General features: G+C 36.3%; 1 protein-coding gene across 1 annotated transcript in view; it reads right to left on the bottom strand.

Moving 5' to 3' along the window:
* TMEM47 (transmembrane protein 47) overlaps positions 1-17,273 on the bottom strand; it is a 260,959-nt gene that overhangs the window by 21,997 nt on the left and 221,689 nt on the right. The gene's annotated exons all lie outside the window — the stretch shown is intronic.

Genomic DNA, 17,273 nt, shown 5'->3' with positions numbered 1-17,273 from the left:
GTATTTTCCAATTTGATTAGGATGCCATTAAAGTGAGTGCCTCCATCAGTTTCAATCATTATGGTGTTCTAGAGAAAGACTGCTGAACTTGGAAGAATCCAGGATTTAAAGTAATTTATAGTGCTCTGGAGAACCATTTCAGATCCTTGATAAGACTAGCCAACACTCTGATTCCCATTAAGTATTAATAGGTCTAGTTGGTCACATCTAATAACGGTAGATCTAACTATTACCTTGCATTACATAATATTCCTACAGCACGGTATAATAGAAGAGTTAGCATCCTAGCAACTTCTCTGCCTTCATTTAAATTCATAAAAAATGGAAGGCAAGCTAAGAAAGGGATTTCTCTAACAGTGAGGCTCTGACAGACTCATAAACATGACTCACAGGTAGCACTGCTTCTGGGCCTGTCTGTAAGCGTAAATGGTGTGTTTGCATGCTCTTTCCATTGCAGCGGAGGGAAGCTAAGCTAAGCACAGGTGCAAGACTGAAGGTTAGATTGGAAACTACTATTCAGAAATGGGAGAAAAGGCACTTGTATAGTGGCAGGAAGAAGTAGAAAGGATTGAGTAGATACTTGTAGAGTTCTCCTTGCAGAAAAAAAAAAATGCTTTTTATGGTCGGTCCCTCTCTTGCTCTCTCTCTGTCTCTCATACATAATTTGTATGCTGAAGAACTGCATCTCTGCCTGTTGCTGCTCCTCTGTACGAGGAGAAAGAGGAGATTTGAAGGCTTTGTGCAGAATCAGTGGCAAACCACAGTATGTTGTGTGCACAGCATGCTTGGAGCCCTTTTTTTGTCCAAGGAGACAAAAGCAAGCAGTACAAGACATAATTCTGCTCTCTGTATTCAGTGATGAGCAGGTGCTAACAACGTTTTTATTCATCCGTGTTGCTAAGCACCTAGGAGACCTTAACATAGATGAGGACCTCATTGCACTGAATCACTGTGCAGTCTTAGAACAAAAAGATCCCTTTCCTTTGCCCAAGAGATAAAGGATAGATTTAGGCAGAGTGGAATTTCAGCAAAACAAGTAGGATATTATTAGTTAACTTGTAAAACTGTGGTCTCAGCAATCTTACATAGTGGTGGTTACTCTGGCTTGGAAATGTTTTCTTCCTCCATATCCAAACCATCAAACCCAAAGCTGGCCTGTCAGCAGTTTGAATGTCAACAGTGATCATCAGGGACAGTCACGTAAACATTACAATTCTCCATTATAATGAATTTCTTCTATTATAAAGAAAGATCACTAACACAAAGTGCAGCAGTATTAAATAAATATATTCATAGAAGTTATTAATCAATGTAATAAGTCTGCAACCTAATCTATTCCAAAGTAATCACAGCAAAATAAACATAATTAAAAACATCCAAGCTGACATATGTCAAGACAAAGTATTTGTTAATAGATAACTACCACTGATTGTGAGTCATATAACAAGAGCGGATATGAAACTTTTTGTTAACTTTAAGAGGTATCATACCTTCTTCTGATCATAATCTAGATGATATTAAGCTTGCAGCTTAATGAACTCAACCAGCAAACAGATGCACTAGGAGGCAGAAGTTCACAGAAGTAATGCAATTTAATTATTTGTTTGCTTTCTGTGCTTTGCTGTACATCTGTGAAAGAAAAAGTCAGTTCCATGTGGCTTCTTAATCACTTACTACGTTTTTCAGGAAGACATGTATTTTTCTTCCACCCGAAGCCTGATCTTCTTGATTATTATTTCTGAAAGAAGCCAATAGGGATCACCTTGCACTAGGCTTAGAGGTAAATAACCAACAGACAAATTATTTTTCTATCTCTTTGTTAAAGGAAAACTACAAATTTCATTTGTTAAGGAGATAGTTTCCTTGAAATGAAATTATCTGTTGAATTTTTAATTAATATAAAACAAGAAAGTACACTGCCTTTTCATGCATGTACCCTTTTCTGAAAAAGTGGTTCCAAGCTGGATGGCGACTCATCACTTACATGTTCCATGGAAGTTGCTTGCTTATTGGTCTTCTAAGGAGGACAAAATATGATGCTGTTGCCCAAAGCACACATTGTTGCCACTTTGCTTGTGGCAACACAGGTTTGGAGTGGCTGAAAGCTAACATAGGAATGGAAGGAGTCACACAGCCTACATGTAAGTCATATCTGGTCCCCACATCTGTAGGGCTGGATGCTAGCTTCTCTTTTCCTCCCATGTTCTGGGAATGCCCGCAGAAGCCCTAGGAGGTGTTGCAGGTCTCAGGGGTGCAGGCTGTTCTGCAAAGAGCCTTGCACAGGATCAGGTTTTCCCAGATCAGATTGAAATCAAACTGCCACAGCTTCTGCAGCATCTGTCCTTTGAATGGTGACTGCAAACATCAGGGTACAGCTGTAATGCAGTCTGTGCTGTTCATGGGAAAAAAACCTGTGGTCCCGTGTCTGCCTGTTGAGCAGAAAATGGAGAGCATCATAATATCTCTCTTACTCTCACCAAGTCCTGTGGAACTTGTATTCTACTATTGTCAAGGAGAAATCGAGTAGGACTGGTTAACACCAATAATTTGGCAGTACTCTGGTTCTGACAGCTTCTCCAAAATTCTCATGTCCAGCAGACCACTAAGTCTCATTTCTCACCAAGAGGTGAGATTTTCAGCTCATTCCCATGACTCTAAAAAGCTGTGCAGTGAACTTATAATGAAATCATGTCTCTTATGTTGACATAGCTAAAACACAATTAGGACAGTACTGAGAATATTGTATATGGAAAGCCCTGTACTTGTTTCTCTTCTGAGACTACAATATCAGAAGGTGACAGTTATTTCAGGTATCAGAAAGGGAGTGAATTTTGAGTTTGCAGTGACACTTGGTACACAGACATGATATTACTTCTGATAGTATGCTAGATTACACTTCTGATATGTAGCAATGTATGCGCCTTAATAAATCAGAAACTTGTAAAATAATAATTCACTATGCATATTACTTTTGTCCATATGCCATGCCTTACTTTATTATCTGAAGTAAAAATAATATTAAAAAATACTTGCATTTCTGAGTCAGTTATGCCTCTGACCTGTCACTACAACTACATAGATTTTGGACCCTCCCCCAAAGGGAGGGATCATCCCCTTTTCCAAAGTTTGTGCTGCAGAAGATAGAAGTCCCACTGCTGTCTTTTATTTTCATGTATGCAACAAAGAGAGGAGACAAATAATTCTGATAGATCACTGAGACTTTATTGAAAAACAAAACAAAACTACTTTGTCTTTCCATGTTGTTATCTTCCACTGTATTTATCATTTCTGTATTCATCCCAATTAAACTTTAGAAACGGATTGCTTAGGCACAAATACATTTTGCATCAATTAATTCTTCTTAACAACTAAAAATATCTGTTTTGAGTACTTGAATTCTATTATTTGGTCTGCCTTCCCAACAAAACCTTGCTAATCAAGAGAAGCCCAACTTCCCATCTTCTACTTTATGCCAGCCAAATAATAATAATAATAATAATTGCAGATTGTTAAAGCACAATGTCATGCACTTCTCTCCTTCCCATTTTACCAAAAAAGTATACTGCGTTATGATTCATATAGTGAAATGCAATGTATACAAGTTTAAATGAAAAATATAGCAGTAACTTCTAGCAGAGCAGAGCTAATACAGAATGTCATCTTCTTTCCGTAGCTATTTCCTTGATTACGTCAAATCACCATTTTTCTTGCACCTACAAACTCCACAGATTAGTAGATGACAGAGTCTCCCATAACATTCTCATAGACAAGTTCAGGAATTGTGGCCTATTTGAGTGGATGGATGGGGGGATGGATTGACAATTGTCTAGATGGCAGAGCTCAGAGGGTTGTGCTTGGTGGTGAGGATTCTAGTTGGAGGCCTGTAGCTAGCTAGTGGTGTCCCCCAGGGGTCAGTACTGGGTCCACTGCTGTTCAGTTTATTCATCAATGACCTGGATGATGGAATAGAGTGCACCCTCAGCAAATTTGCTGACAACACAAAGCTTGGAGGGGTGCCTGATACCTCAGAGGGATGTGCTGCCATTCCGAGGGACCTGGACAGGCTGGAGGGTTGGGCTGAGAGGAACTTCAGGAAGTTCAACAAAGGCAAGTGCAGGATCTGCACCTAGGGAAGGATAACCCCAAGCACCAGTACAGGTGGGGGGTTGACCTGCTGTAGAGCAGCTCTGCAGAGAGGGGCCTGGGAGGCCTGGTGGACAGCAGGCTGACCATGAGCCAGCGATGTGCCCTTGTGGCCAAGAAGGCCAACAGCATCCTGGGGTGCATTTGGAATAGTATTGCCAGCAGGTCAAGGGAGGCCTTGAGATGTGATCTTCAGAGGGAGAGAAGACCAGAAAATCCTAAAAAGTTGGTATAGGTTATGTAAAAGATTAAAGGTTTATAGGTTATACCTCTCTGAAAAACTGTGACGGTGGAGGAAGTTTTTTAATTTAATTTTGAGAAATTTAAACAAACATCGGGTTTATGATATATTCTAAACTATGCCTGAACAGTTGAAATGAAAACCTATTTAACAAACATTCTTATTCTCACACAGAACAAAAGAGACAACCTTAGTTATTGTAATTCAGGAGTATTACATGGATAAAAAGCTTTAGTTCAAATACAGAAAATAACTTAAAAGCATTAATTTATAATTCCTACTTAGACAGTCAAGAGACTAGGTTCAGGTTCATCATAGATGGCAAAAGATATGTATATATTTATATATATATGTATATTAAAAGGTGTTAAGAAAATGGGGAATGAAATCACTATATAAGTATTTTAATTTCAAGGCCAGTTTTAACACACTTCCTTTTTATTTTTTTTTCTTTTAAGTGAAGAAGAGATTTAAAATCTTTGCAGTATGTTTGGTCACCAAAATAGTTCAATAAATGAGAAATTAATGAAAATAATTTAATATTTATATATAATATAAATTATATTATATAATTAATGAAAATATCTGTTTTGGAGTTTTACAGCCCTTTATTGTCGACTGTTAGAAGGCAAATTGAATATACTAACTAAAAGAGTAAAAAAAAAAAAAAAAAAAAAAAGTCTTTGAGTCTTTCTTTGAGAAAGCTGAAATAAAGCATTTTAACATTTTGTACTAAGAACAAAAGCTGCTGTGGTTACAAAGCACCTTGTAACCACGTGGCAATCATATCCTTTTACCTCACCAATAATTATTATGTTATATTCCACCATCCAGTCTTTAAATAGACCTGGAGCTACGATATACTTGAAGGTCCAGGTGGAATAATCTCTTTAATAACGTTACAATGACCAAGCTGAATTTTTTATTATTAAATAATAATAATCCAGAGTTGATTTTAAAGAGGGGAGAACAGTCTGCGACTGCAAAATCAAAGAAGATGCGAGTAAAGATTTGTGATATTCCACAACATAAACATATAGCATCAGGTACATTGAAAAGTACCTGCTTACCAACTCAAGATGTTATTTGAATGCTCCAAGGAGACCTGAGAATTTGGATGATGAAAATGTAAACAGGTCTCCCACAGACCTGTAAATGCATTACTTAATGCACTACTGGAAAGAACAATGTAATGTAAAGTATTGCAAAGATGAGCAGGGAATAAGAGTTTGCATGATAAAATACAGAATTTGTTGGTTTATCAGGAATTGCTGGAGAACAACTTAGGTAGTATTTCTTTAAAAGGGCAGTAAAAAGTTTTAACCACTGTTTTCACACAGACTTATTGACAACACAACCAGTTTTATCATATAGTATTTTTGCTAATAAGGTAACTCTGAAAGAGATCTCAGGTTCCCTTTCATGTCATCAACCATAAAATAAGGTAATAACTGAATATTCCTTCTGTGTAACTTCAAGTTATTTTTCATTAAAAATATGTTGGCAACATACCAAATAAATCTTATTTTTAATAATTACTTCTATATATATGTGTGTGTATATGCATATAGTGACAGCATTGGATTGCCTAATGGATTGTAAGTTACCTAACTTTACTTGAAATACCCACATATATACATAAAACAAAAAATATTTATCTTTTGTTTTAAAGATCTTTAGCACAGTGCATCAAATGTTTGTTCAAATAAAGGCATATTAAAATTCCAAACTGAAGCTAACTTCACTTTATTCAAAATAGTATGTGAGAGTCTTGTGCAAATAATATTTATTTATTTATTTATTTTTTACACATAACATGGTATGAGCTACTGATTTTACCCACAAAAAATCTGGGAATTAAAATTGGAAACACCACGTGACAGTCTATGTTATTCTCCCAGCTCTGTCTCTTAGACAAGATTGTAAAACAAAAGCCGCTTCTTTAGACTTCTCTCAGGCTCACACACCAGTTTTCCTCAAGCTTTTCTCAGCCTAAGACATCTTACACTTTGCCCCAAACAATACCATATAAAGACCCTCTGCCAAGATCACCAGATTTCCCAAGTAATTTTGCATCAGCATCAGTTTTGAGAGAAAGCATTTTTTTTAATTGATCTGTTTGCTCCCTTGATTCAGATATGTTTAGGGTTAGGGAGCAGAAGTGTTACTCTCAAGGCAGGTTTAGGACACACTGGCAGTCTGGAAGGAAATATGATTTTAAAGGTAACCTTTGGGATTCCACAAATCCCTAGAGAAGCTTCTCTAGGAAGATTTAAAGTGTTGAACCCCACCTATATCAATATATGCAGCAGGTATATTTTTAACTTTCTACTAAATAATTATTTCAGAATGCAACAGCATGACGTGGAGCATATGTGTAGCAAAAAATATTCTCTGTAGAAAAAATAAGAATAGCAAGAGATATGAATTTGGCAGTCAACTCATGTATTGCTCAAGTAAGGCTTGGCCTAACTGCATATCCCCAGAAAGGCCCTAAAGTTCTTGCCACATTTAAAAACAGCATTAGTAAAATTTGTTTTACACTTGGTAAAAAGCATGGCAAGTGTTAACACTTCACAGCAGTACTGTGCAGCAGTCAAAGATAAGAAGGCTATACTTCAGTTAAACCCTTAGGACAAAATTATTTGGACAGAGTACTCTCACAAGCTTTACTGGCCAGAGACATCAGTGACTTGCAGCCTTCCATTTTTAAGTGCCTTAGGAGCTTTCACAGCAATCAAACACAAGACCAGATGTACTATGCACACAGCTTATCTACAGAAGATACCACCCTGATTCTTGCAAGGCAACAGTCTGCCCTCACTTTGGGGCCCTGGGGCTGGGCACTTGCTCTCATTCCCAAAGGGAAGCAAGAAGTGACCAGTGGCAGCATTGACCCTGCACAAACAACCTCGACAAGATAACAAGGTGACTCTGCTGCGCTTTTGCTCAGTGCTGGCATCTGCATCACCATTTCTGCTTGGATCAGGAGCGGGCTTTTGATGTACTTTCCCCCCCCTTTTTTATTTCTCAGTGGGCAGGGGCATCAGAGTTCACTGCCTGGGGCTCCTTTTGGATGAAACTAAACCAGAAATCATTCCCTGAACATGTACCTAATGTGCTTTAACTGATAATAGAGCTTCAGTCCATGAGAAGATACCAGAGAGCAAACCAATCACTCTGAAAGTATATTCTCCATGTCCCCAGAGTTGTTTAGCTCTATACATCCAATTTTATTGGGTTGCAGAGTTTGCTGATGCAGATAGAGAAATTTGGCAATCCCAGCATAAGATAAACCTTGATGTTCTGTCTCTTGATTTAAAGACAACACTGATTTTTTTTTTTTTTTGTTATTATTATTTTTTAAAACAGAAAAAGAGATTATGTAATTTGTATATATGCTTTATTTTAGTCCAGATGGTAGAGGATGAGACCTTTTGAGAGTACGGTATTTCACAGATTCTTGGGATTTCGACTGTGTTTAATCCTTTACACCTTCTAAAAGATTTGACCTACTCCTAGAGAAATTATTTCTTACTTGTGGCTAGCTACAGACTAGCTCTATATAAACTTGGTTTTATACCTCCATGGTAGTTCAGGAGCATTGATCTCCCAAACACAGTTAAGGAGTGGGCTGATAACAACAGAACTTACTGTGCCATTTTGGAAATGTTCAAGGTGTTCCCTAGAAGTTTCTCTTCAAGTAATACAAATATCAGCTTCACTTACCTTATGAGGTCAGAAAGAGTCACAGAACAAAATAGCTTAGCTGATGGCATAGTGAATAACTCTCAGTTATTTGTCTGGCATGATTATGCTGCCTCTTCAGCCTCTTGAGAGAAAGTAAATGTCAAAGGCATCTTTAATCCAACAGCTGAGCATTACCAAGAACTCGTGTTCAATATATTTATGCCAGGCTGAAAAGGAAGGGTGACATGGGTAATCTGACTTCATCTGCTATGCCTAGAGACCATCTGGCAGTATAATGAAGAAGGGCAAGTTAAAACCAGATTACATTGACCTGGAAAAAAAAAAAATCACTGAAATCTGGACCAGGCGTTCAAAGGGCAATCCTTTCCCTATTAACTTCAGGCCAGAATGACTTTATGAGTAGTCTTAATTTATCTTACTTCCCCTTCTTGTAAGCAGGAAAATAGAAACCCACATAAAGTGGGTAGTAAATACCTTTTGTAGTGTGCTGAGAGCTCTCTCCTCTCCTCTGCCCTCTCAAATATCTTTTGAAATAGAATTAACTTGGCTCCCAGGTTTCTATGTGTCTCCAGAAAAAAGATATTATGTGCTGGCAATGACATCTGCTAAAGACACCACTTCTTAGGGAAAGAAAAGTGGAGAAACTGGTGCTGATGTGAGGAAGACCCCAGGGACCCACCACAGCTTCAATGCCCCACACTTCAGGAACTGTTCTCCTGAGAAGTAAGAACAGAGAGAGAATGTGACCTGCTTCCCTTGAAGGTCCTCCAGTGGTATCCTTCGATTAACTGCAAGGGAGAGATTTAGATCCACATTATGACTTTCAGCTACATTCCATGCCATCTATTCACTCTTGCTGAACTAGTAAGGTTTTCATTCACAGGAAATAATCTGTAATCAGTACAAACTGCTGTGAGTTGGAAGAAAATTGTCAGCACCAAGCAGGGCAAGGGATTCAGCATTAGGAAAGCCCACCACACTGAAAAAAGTTTTTTTGTTTTTTTTTTTTGAAAGATGCATTTTAAATGTATCATCTCTAAATGGTATATAACCTGATCTCCTGGATTTGAAACTTATTTTATACAACACATTCTCTGCATTTCCAGGGGCTCCTTGAGAAGTGCAGAGAAGCAGCTACAGGCAACACATGAAAACAGCAGTGAAAGTTTGGAGGATATCTTTGCTCCTCACATTGTTGTTAGATGGATATTAAGTGTTTTTCTTTTGCCACAGACTCTTGGGAAGAGAGCTTTTGTCCCTAAACTATTAGTTTTTTTTTTACAAGCATTTATGTCCTACAAAGTAATAACCCTAATAAAGGAAAACCTTCATTCTAAATACTAATGAAAGCTGACAGAAATTGTATCTCCTGAACAGATTTCAGGATTAAAATAACAGATCTGAGTGTGAAAAATGACTAGCACAAGAACTTCCAGAAATGGTATTCTGGGCAGAACTGATTCAGACCCATTACTTTTTTCTTCCATGCTCCTTAGTCTGTAAGGACATCTGAAAGCAGAATTGTTCTCTGTCTGATTTCAGAACAATCCAAACAAACAAAAACGGGTCATATTTTATTTGTTTTTCCTTTGTGTATATATAATAATTATATTACATAGTTGTATAATGTTCCACGTTACACATTGTAATATATAACACATATAATAATGGTATGGTATTATAATGTATATATGTTACAAAAGCTATATTATAAGCTCTATATGTTATATATAAGCTTTGCAATCATATTATACTCCATACAATTATACATTGTTTTCATATATGTAAATAAATTTCCTAAAGCTATTGTTTGAGCTGTCTACACTGTTCTTTACGTTTAACCAAGTATCTACAGATGTTGAGTGCACTCCCATCCACAGAGTATAATGGCTTTTTCCCCAGATACCCCTTGGTTCTCAACTCTCAGCAATTGTAATAAGGACTGAGGTCATATATATATTCTCCTTTTTACTATTCCCCTCCCCCTGCCTCCTCTCTCAACCCCTCCCCCCCCCCCCCCCCCCCGGAATATTTCAAGCCATCAAAACAGATCACCAAATGACTGTAATCACCTACTTCAGACAGATGGTGTGAGACACCATGTAGCCCACGTTAGAGGAAGGAGCCGTCATAGTCTTGATCTCCTTATTCTTGAGCTGGTTGATATGGGAACATGATATAGCTCCATTATTGGCAGTTCTTGATTATTTAGCCCTTGACTTATACTGATTTTCAAGCATGCCTGAAAATAACATATTTAATTTTAAATTTAAAGTTTCGTCCAAGTCAAAATAAGGGACAGAATTATTATTATTATTATTATTATTATTATTATTATTATTATTATTATTATTATTATTATTATTATTATATATTTTTTTTCCCAACTGCATTCCAGTCTGGCTGATGAGTTGGAAAAATAATCATCTACAGCCTTGGATCTGTGCATGCTGAGTAGAATTGAGACTGCAATGCTTCTGAAGAAGTCCGACTTAAAAATAAATAAATAAATAAATAAATAAATAAATACATGTTACAATGCGATGAAATTCAGTGTTCAAGGATGTATTTAACACATAAGACATTAAGTTGTAATCAAGAGAAATACCACAGTCTTAAGCCTATCAAAGTAAAGAGAACAGCCTATAAGGATAGGAAATGGAAGAAAGGAATACCCAAAGTTCATTACACAAATTACTATCAAACGAAAACAGAGAGCTTGCAATGGAACATGAGACACAGATTGTAAAAAAAAGTCCAAAGTGTTACCATTTGTTACCATTTTATTTTCTAAATTAAAATAATAATAATAAAAAAATACTTACTATTCTGTGAACTTAAAAAGGAGACACATTAAAAATATATTTTTTTCAAAAGACAAAATAGGGAATTAAACATTTAGAAAGTTCTTTGTGCATACTGTCACTCACATATGCACACATACATTTCTTAAAATATAGTTTACACTGTGCATGATATTATATATCTATTATATAATGAATACATTAACATATTTTAAATAATATAAATATTGTGTTATATACATACACCCAAATATATTTTATCTATTCATATTTTTCTAAATTCTAATTTAGAAAACAATTTTCTAAATTCATAATTGTTTCTTTCCTCTTAACTTGTCCCTTGAAACAAATAAACTAAAATTGCAGAAAAGTGGAATTATAAATTTATTTTATAAAACTATTTTAAATCACAAAGCTTTGTACCTATTAATATGTGGCTATGTCATAATACAAATAAGCAATGGATTCTAGTTAAATCACTTCCATCTTATACACTGCTGAAGAAAATGAGCAAAAATGCATGATGAAAGGCAACATAACAGATTTAGAAGTCTAATTCATTAGAATGAACTTTAGTTGCCCTTTACTAAGTTAATTCACATCATTTTTCATGCATATAAATGACCATTTCTTTTTCTGTAAAAATACACCAGGTACAGTAGTTTTTCCACTAATCTGAGAATTATAGTATGCTGAACAAAAACTCTGAATTTCTTCTGTCTTATCTTTATTTTAATTGAAACAGACTGGTAAAGTAATACACATTCAAACTGCTAATATATGTGTAGCTTGTCTTCATTTAATGAAATGTCAAGCTTAGGAGAGAAGGAACATGAAATTTCCTAAACTGTGAGGAATTTTGGTATAATAAATGTCTTGGTTTCCAACATTGCCACAATCGTTTGAATTTTCTGAAGAACTGAAAGGGCTATACATGAGGTGAAACATTTTGCCTCCATGTAATTTATTTCCCTTTGATTCTAAAAAGCAATTCTGAAAGATGTGGTGTCACTGATTGGCATGTACAATTTGCAGTAAGGCCAGTGGGGGCTGATACACAAATCAGCATCACTGGATGTTCTTAAATGTGCCTTACTCTCAAAATAATTGAAAAACATGTTTTTACTGTATAGCTCTTGACTACAAGAAGAAAAATATCCCCTTCTTACTACAATTCCTTTTTTTTTTTTTTTTTCCCTCTCAGAAAATGTCGAAAATGTCACTGCGTGGCCTTGCATGTGGCAAAGCATGCTGCTGAATGCCAGGCTTAAGAAACAGAATGCTGTGCAGCTACCTAACTCCTAGTTAAGAGGGAGATAAATTAAAAGACAAACAGGTCATTTGTGGATACATTGGGAAGAGGCTTGTCATTCTTTGCTATGACATTGACTTTAAACTTTTCTTCATATATTGAGGGGAGAATTAATCCCAGATAAACATCATGGTATCTTCTTCCTCTATTCCAGTTTTTTTATTTCAGCTGGAGAAAATTCAGCCTTTCCTTTAAGAGCTGCAACAGATTCAGTCTGAACTGTGTTAATGGAAAAAAATTGTCACTGAGAAGGAACAGAATAGGAACAGCTCCTACATTCTTTTTCTCAGAATGACTCTAAAGCCTTTTTCTTAGCTTTCTTAGAAAATCCTATATATGAAAGACAAGAAATGCGGTAGCAAAATTGCTGGCTGTGCGTAATGCTTGGTCACATACAAAAAAATTACATATAAAGCTTCTACATTGAAGGAGCAAAAATTCTCATGGTTCTATGGGACCTAAAATGCAGGAAGACAGCTTACAATTTTGCATTAGATTTCACTATATTTTATTATTGTTTACTAATTCAGTGAAAAAAAAAAGTTTCCAAAAAATGGATTATTGACCAACAAACACTTAAAAGCAAAGCATTTCACACTTTAATAAGGAAAATGTACTTTATAGTACAAAAAACATCTTGAATATTTTTATTAGTATTTTTATGATATTTTTAGTATTAGATGTATTTCATTTTAATCAGTTTCCATGAAAAAAAATCCAATAGCCTATTTATTCTCTTGGGTCATAGGTCAAATTAATTCATTATTTTCTATATGAATTAATCCTAAATAAAAGTATATGGAGATGGATTAATCACAACATTAATTGAAAAGTAGGAAAATATATAAAAGAAAGACCAGGTGAAAGACCATTCATAGAATACATGTCTACATTCACAGAATATAGTTTTACATACTAGTTCAAGGAAACTATATTTCTTTCCAACCCCCATCTAGCCTGTTTGCTGAAACCACTGAAGAGCAGAGCATTCTTTACAGTGGATGAAATTTAGGTTCCATGGGAGTCAATGAGACTCTTCTTGTTAACTACATTGTGGTTTCAGTTCCATTTTCATAATTTTACTACTCAGAGTCATCACTAAATGTACCCATTTCTAGCAATATTATGGTAAACTGAATACATGGTAATACAATACATGAATTGAATACAATACATGGTAAACTGAAGCATTCAAGGTTGTTTCAGAATAAATTCCTTTTGTTGCTGTTGTTTTTCCGTTCCTAAGGCAGAGCACAGTTGTTGGTCTTTTGACCTTAGTATTCTGAAGTACTGTAAACATATCCTCTTAAAGTATTTTCTCATCTGTGAAAGAAGAAACAAAACAAAACAAAACAAAACAAAACAAAAAACACCAACACCACAACAAAACTGCATTTGAAATAAGCTAGAGGCATGAAGTAAAATGCTATAAATACAATATATTTTTTATATCACAAAGTTCATATGCTTCCCTTCAACACTTTAGAAGAAATGCTGTGGGGGAAAGCTATGAAACATTCCTTGGGTGGTGAGTAAAATACATCTCTCACTCTGATTTACAAGCTCAAATGGGACTGGAATCTCTCCAGTCATAAGACAATGAGATCCATATATGAAATGCAGGAGAAAGAAAAGGAAAAAAAAATCCAGAAAGTTCTAAGTTTCTCAGACTCAGAGACACACAGATATCAAAGGGACAAAAAGAGAAGTCAATAGATGCTGGAATATAATAGCACTCAAGACAGAAAAACCTTTTGATATATGCTGATAGGAGTATATTGATCCTTTAAACTAAAAATTAAATCAGTATGTAATACTGTGCACATATTCTAATACCATATTTTAAAAGTGAAGGAAGATGTAGAAAAGTACGAAGGAGACATCCCAAGTAGTTGTTAGATTCCCTCACTGTTTGGGATCTTTCCTTTTACATCCTGATTGAGTGGAGAAAAGTACTTTGGCTAGATATAGAGGGACCATCTCCTGAACAAACAAACCAGAATTGCTCAGTTTGAGTCTTTTGTATAAAATATGCCAAGAATCTAACATGCAACCTGCTTGATAACACTTGGAACTAGGTATGCTTGTACAGAACTGCGCTAATGAAAACAGTTAGCACCACTGAGACACTTTATGGTGTCTCACAGTGGTGTTATAAACATCAGCAGGCTGTTCATCCAGGGATGGGTCACCTGTGCTTTACCTCCATAGGAAGGATCTATCAGTACATAGAGGAGCTAGGCTGGTGTCAGCACCTAGAATGCGGCAAAGCAGGCCTATCTTTAAATTACAAACTTCTGATTAACATTTTACAATCAGTAAATAATTTTAAAGATGCTATTGCTCTGTACTTTATATCATGGGGTTTATGTAATGTTTCCTACTCTTTTTAAATTCATATAATTAAGTTCCACAAAGCAGTTTCAGACAATTTGCTCATTTCCTAATGAAAACACTAAAAGAATGTAAAATTTTCACTTCAATTCTACATTTTTTCTTCATTCATTAAGCTTCTTGCAGGGATGTTAGTTTTGACTTGAGCAGCTCTGCAGTGCCACATGTTGTGTGTCCCTGGTATGGGCCCTTGAACTCCTTGAGCATTTTTTAAAGATCTCCGTGTTCTGGATAATCGGACTGGGAACTGTGTCCTGTGCACTGGTTGCAGATTAAGGAAATTAAAGGGACAACAGTTACAAAGGTGCATTTCTGATTTAATTTGCTCTTTGGAATGACAGAGCTATTCAATCAATTTCTGAGCAATACAATTATTCTGGAAGACTGCCAGCCAGAGGAGTATAACTAACTTTTTAGATGGATTTGAAACAAATAGAACAGAACAGGGAAGTAATTGGTGCTGTTCTAATATGAAAGAACCGAAGGTCTGCAAAAAAAAGCTGACTTCAATAGGTGTTGACTTTTAATTAGAAAGGAATTCATTTTTTAAAAAATGATTTTATTTTATTTTTTCAAGGGATCTGAAGAGGTGGACAAAGATAGAACGAGACACATTATTTTTCCAGAAAAAAGGACTGTGATTAAAATTATGAATAAAAGAAAGGAAAAAAAAAATACAAGGGGAGAGTAGATAACTAAGTATAAGGAAATACTATGTTTTAAGAGATTGTTATTACAGAACATTTGGTATATTAAATAGTAAAGGAGATGGATGTTAATGAGAATGAAGATATTTTCTTTGTTCTCTAACATCCATAAAACTCTACTGTATATCGTCTGGAAAAGGAATTTGAATGAATATGTATTAGACTTTTGCTTAGTCTCATTGATTATCTTCTTCTCTCTTTTATATAAAAGAATAATAGTAGTGAAACTGGAGGACTGTATTAGTGGGTCACAGTCTTAAATACAGGAATGCTGCAATATACAACATTTGCTCTCCTACAATTGCTCTCCTACTTCATACTAGGTTGAAGTTTTAACAACATGCAGCTTGCTTGTTGAAATTTTATCTTACACCAGTCATTAGTGGAAATAAAAAGTTTTTAGGTTTTCCCTGATTTCCCATTAACAAAGTGAAAGACTATTTTATTTAAAATTCATAAATATTGAGGATAATCACATCATATGCTTTAAATTTTTATAAAGTCATTATGAATCGATTCAGTTTAAATTAAAAAAAAAAAAAAAGTGCTACATTTGGCATTCTGAAAAGGTAAAGTATTATAAACTAGGAAAAATAATTGATGCATTGCACTATGCCAAGAAGTGCAGAGATTTGAAAAACTGAGACACCAAATCTCCATGAGATGTAAACCCAAGGCTACCAGGACTCTTTGTGTCAAGGAAGGTGAAAAGAAATGAAGGAAGAAAGGACACCCAGCCTAATCACTCCAGTAAGAATATTAGGGATAAGTTTCAGGTTTATGATCAGGAAAAGCACCAATTAGCAATCTAAGTAGCAATCCATATCTTGGCTATTAAGAAATGGCTGAAGAAAGAAGAGCCAGAAGTCAAGCTGAGAGCTGAGACCTTGTGTATATACAAACAGTTAAAGATGCAGTGAGTAAAGAAACAAAAATGGACAGTAGAAATTAGGACTCCTAAGCAAAGACTAAGCTTGTAAAGCCCACATAGCCTGGGCTACAGAAGTCAAAGGCCTTCTGTAGAAGGAAGAATGATGAACCACCCACTGTAGGAGAAGATCCAGTCTGAGACCAGCTAAGGAACCTAACAGTACACAGGTCCATGGGTCCTGAGGGAACTGGTGGATGTAGTTGTTAAGCCATCCTCCATAAAATCTGAGAAGTCATGGTAGTCTGGTGAAGTTCCCACTGACTGGAAAAGGGGAAAAATAACCCCCATTTTTAAAAAGGAAAAAAAAAGCAAGACCAGGGAACCTACAAGTTAGTCACAATCATCTCAGTACCCAGCAAGATCATGGAGAAGATCCTCCTGGAAACTACGCTAAGGCACGTGGAAAATAAGGAGGTGACTGGGGAAAGCCAGCATGACTCCACTAAGAGCAGATTGTGCCTGAGTAATCTGGTGGCCTTCTGCCATGGAGTTTCAGCACTGGTGGATAGGGGAAAAGAGCAACTGACCTCATCTACCTGGACATGTGGAAAGTTCTGGGGCCCCCAGCACAAGAAGGATATGGACCTGTTGGAAAGAATCCAGAGGAGAGCCACAAAGATGATTAAAGGGCTGGAGCATCTCTCCTTGTAGTGGGTTTACGTGGCAAGGTTTTGGTAGCAGGGGGCCATAGGGGTGGTTTCTGTGAGAAAGATCTAGAAGCCGCCCCATGTTTGGGAAGGGCCTCATTGTTTTCCAGAGATGAGCCAATAAGTGATGTTGTTTTGTGCCTCTGTGAGAGCATATTTAAGACAGGGAAAAAAACGCTGCACCACACAGCAGCTGGGAGAGCGAAGGGAGTGAGGAACAGCCTTGCAGGTGCCAAGGTCAGTGTAGAAAGAAGGGGAGAGGTGCTCCAGGCGCCGGAGCAGAAGTCCCCTGCAGCCTGTGGTGAGGACCATGGTGAAGCAGGATGTCCCCCTGCAGCCCATGGAGTACCATGGTGGAGCAGGGTTCCATGCTGCAGCCCGTG

Source organism: Anas acuta, chromosome 1 (genome assembly GCF_963932015.1).
Source record: "Anas acuta chromosome 1, bAnaAcu1.1, whole genome shotgun sequence".
Taxonomy (NCBI): domain Eukaryota; kingdom Metazoa; phylum Chordata; class Aves; order Anseriformes; family Anatidae; genus Anas; species Anas acuta.
Note: the sequence above shows the minus strand (reverse complement) of the source record. Positions and strands in the feature narration are given on the sequence as shown.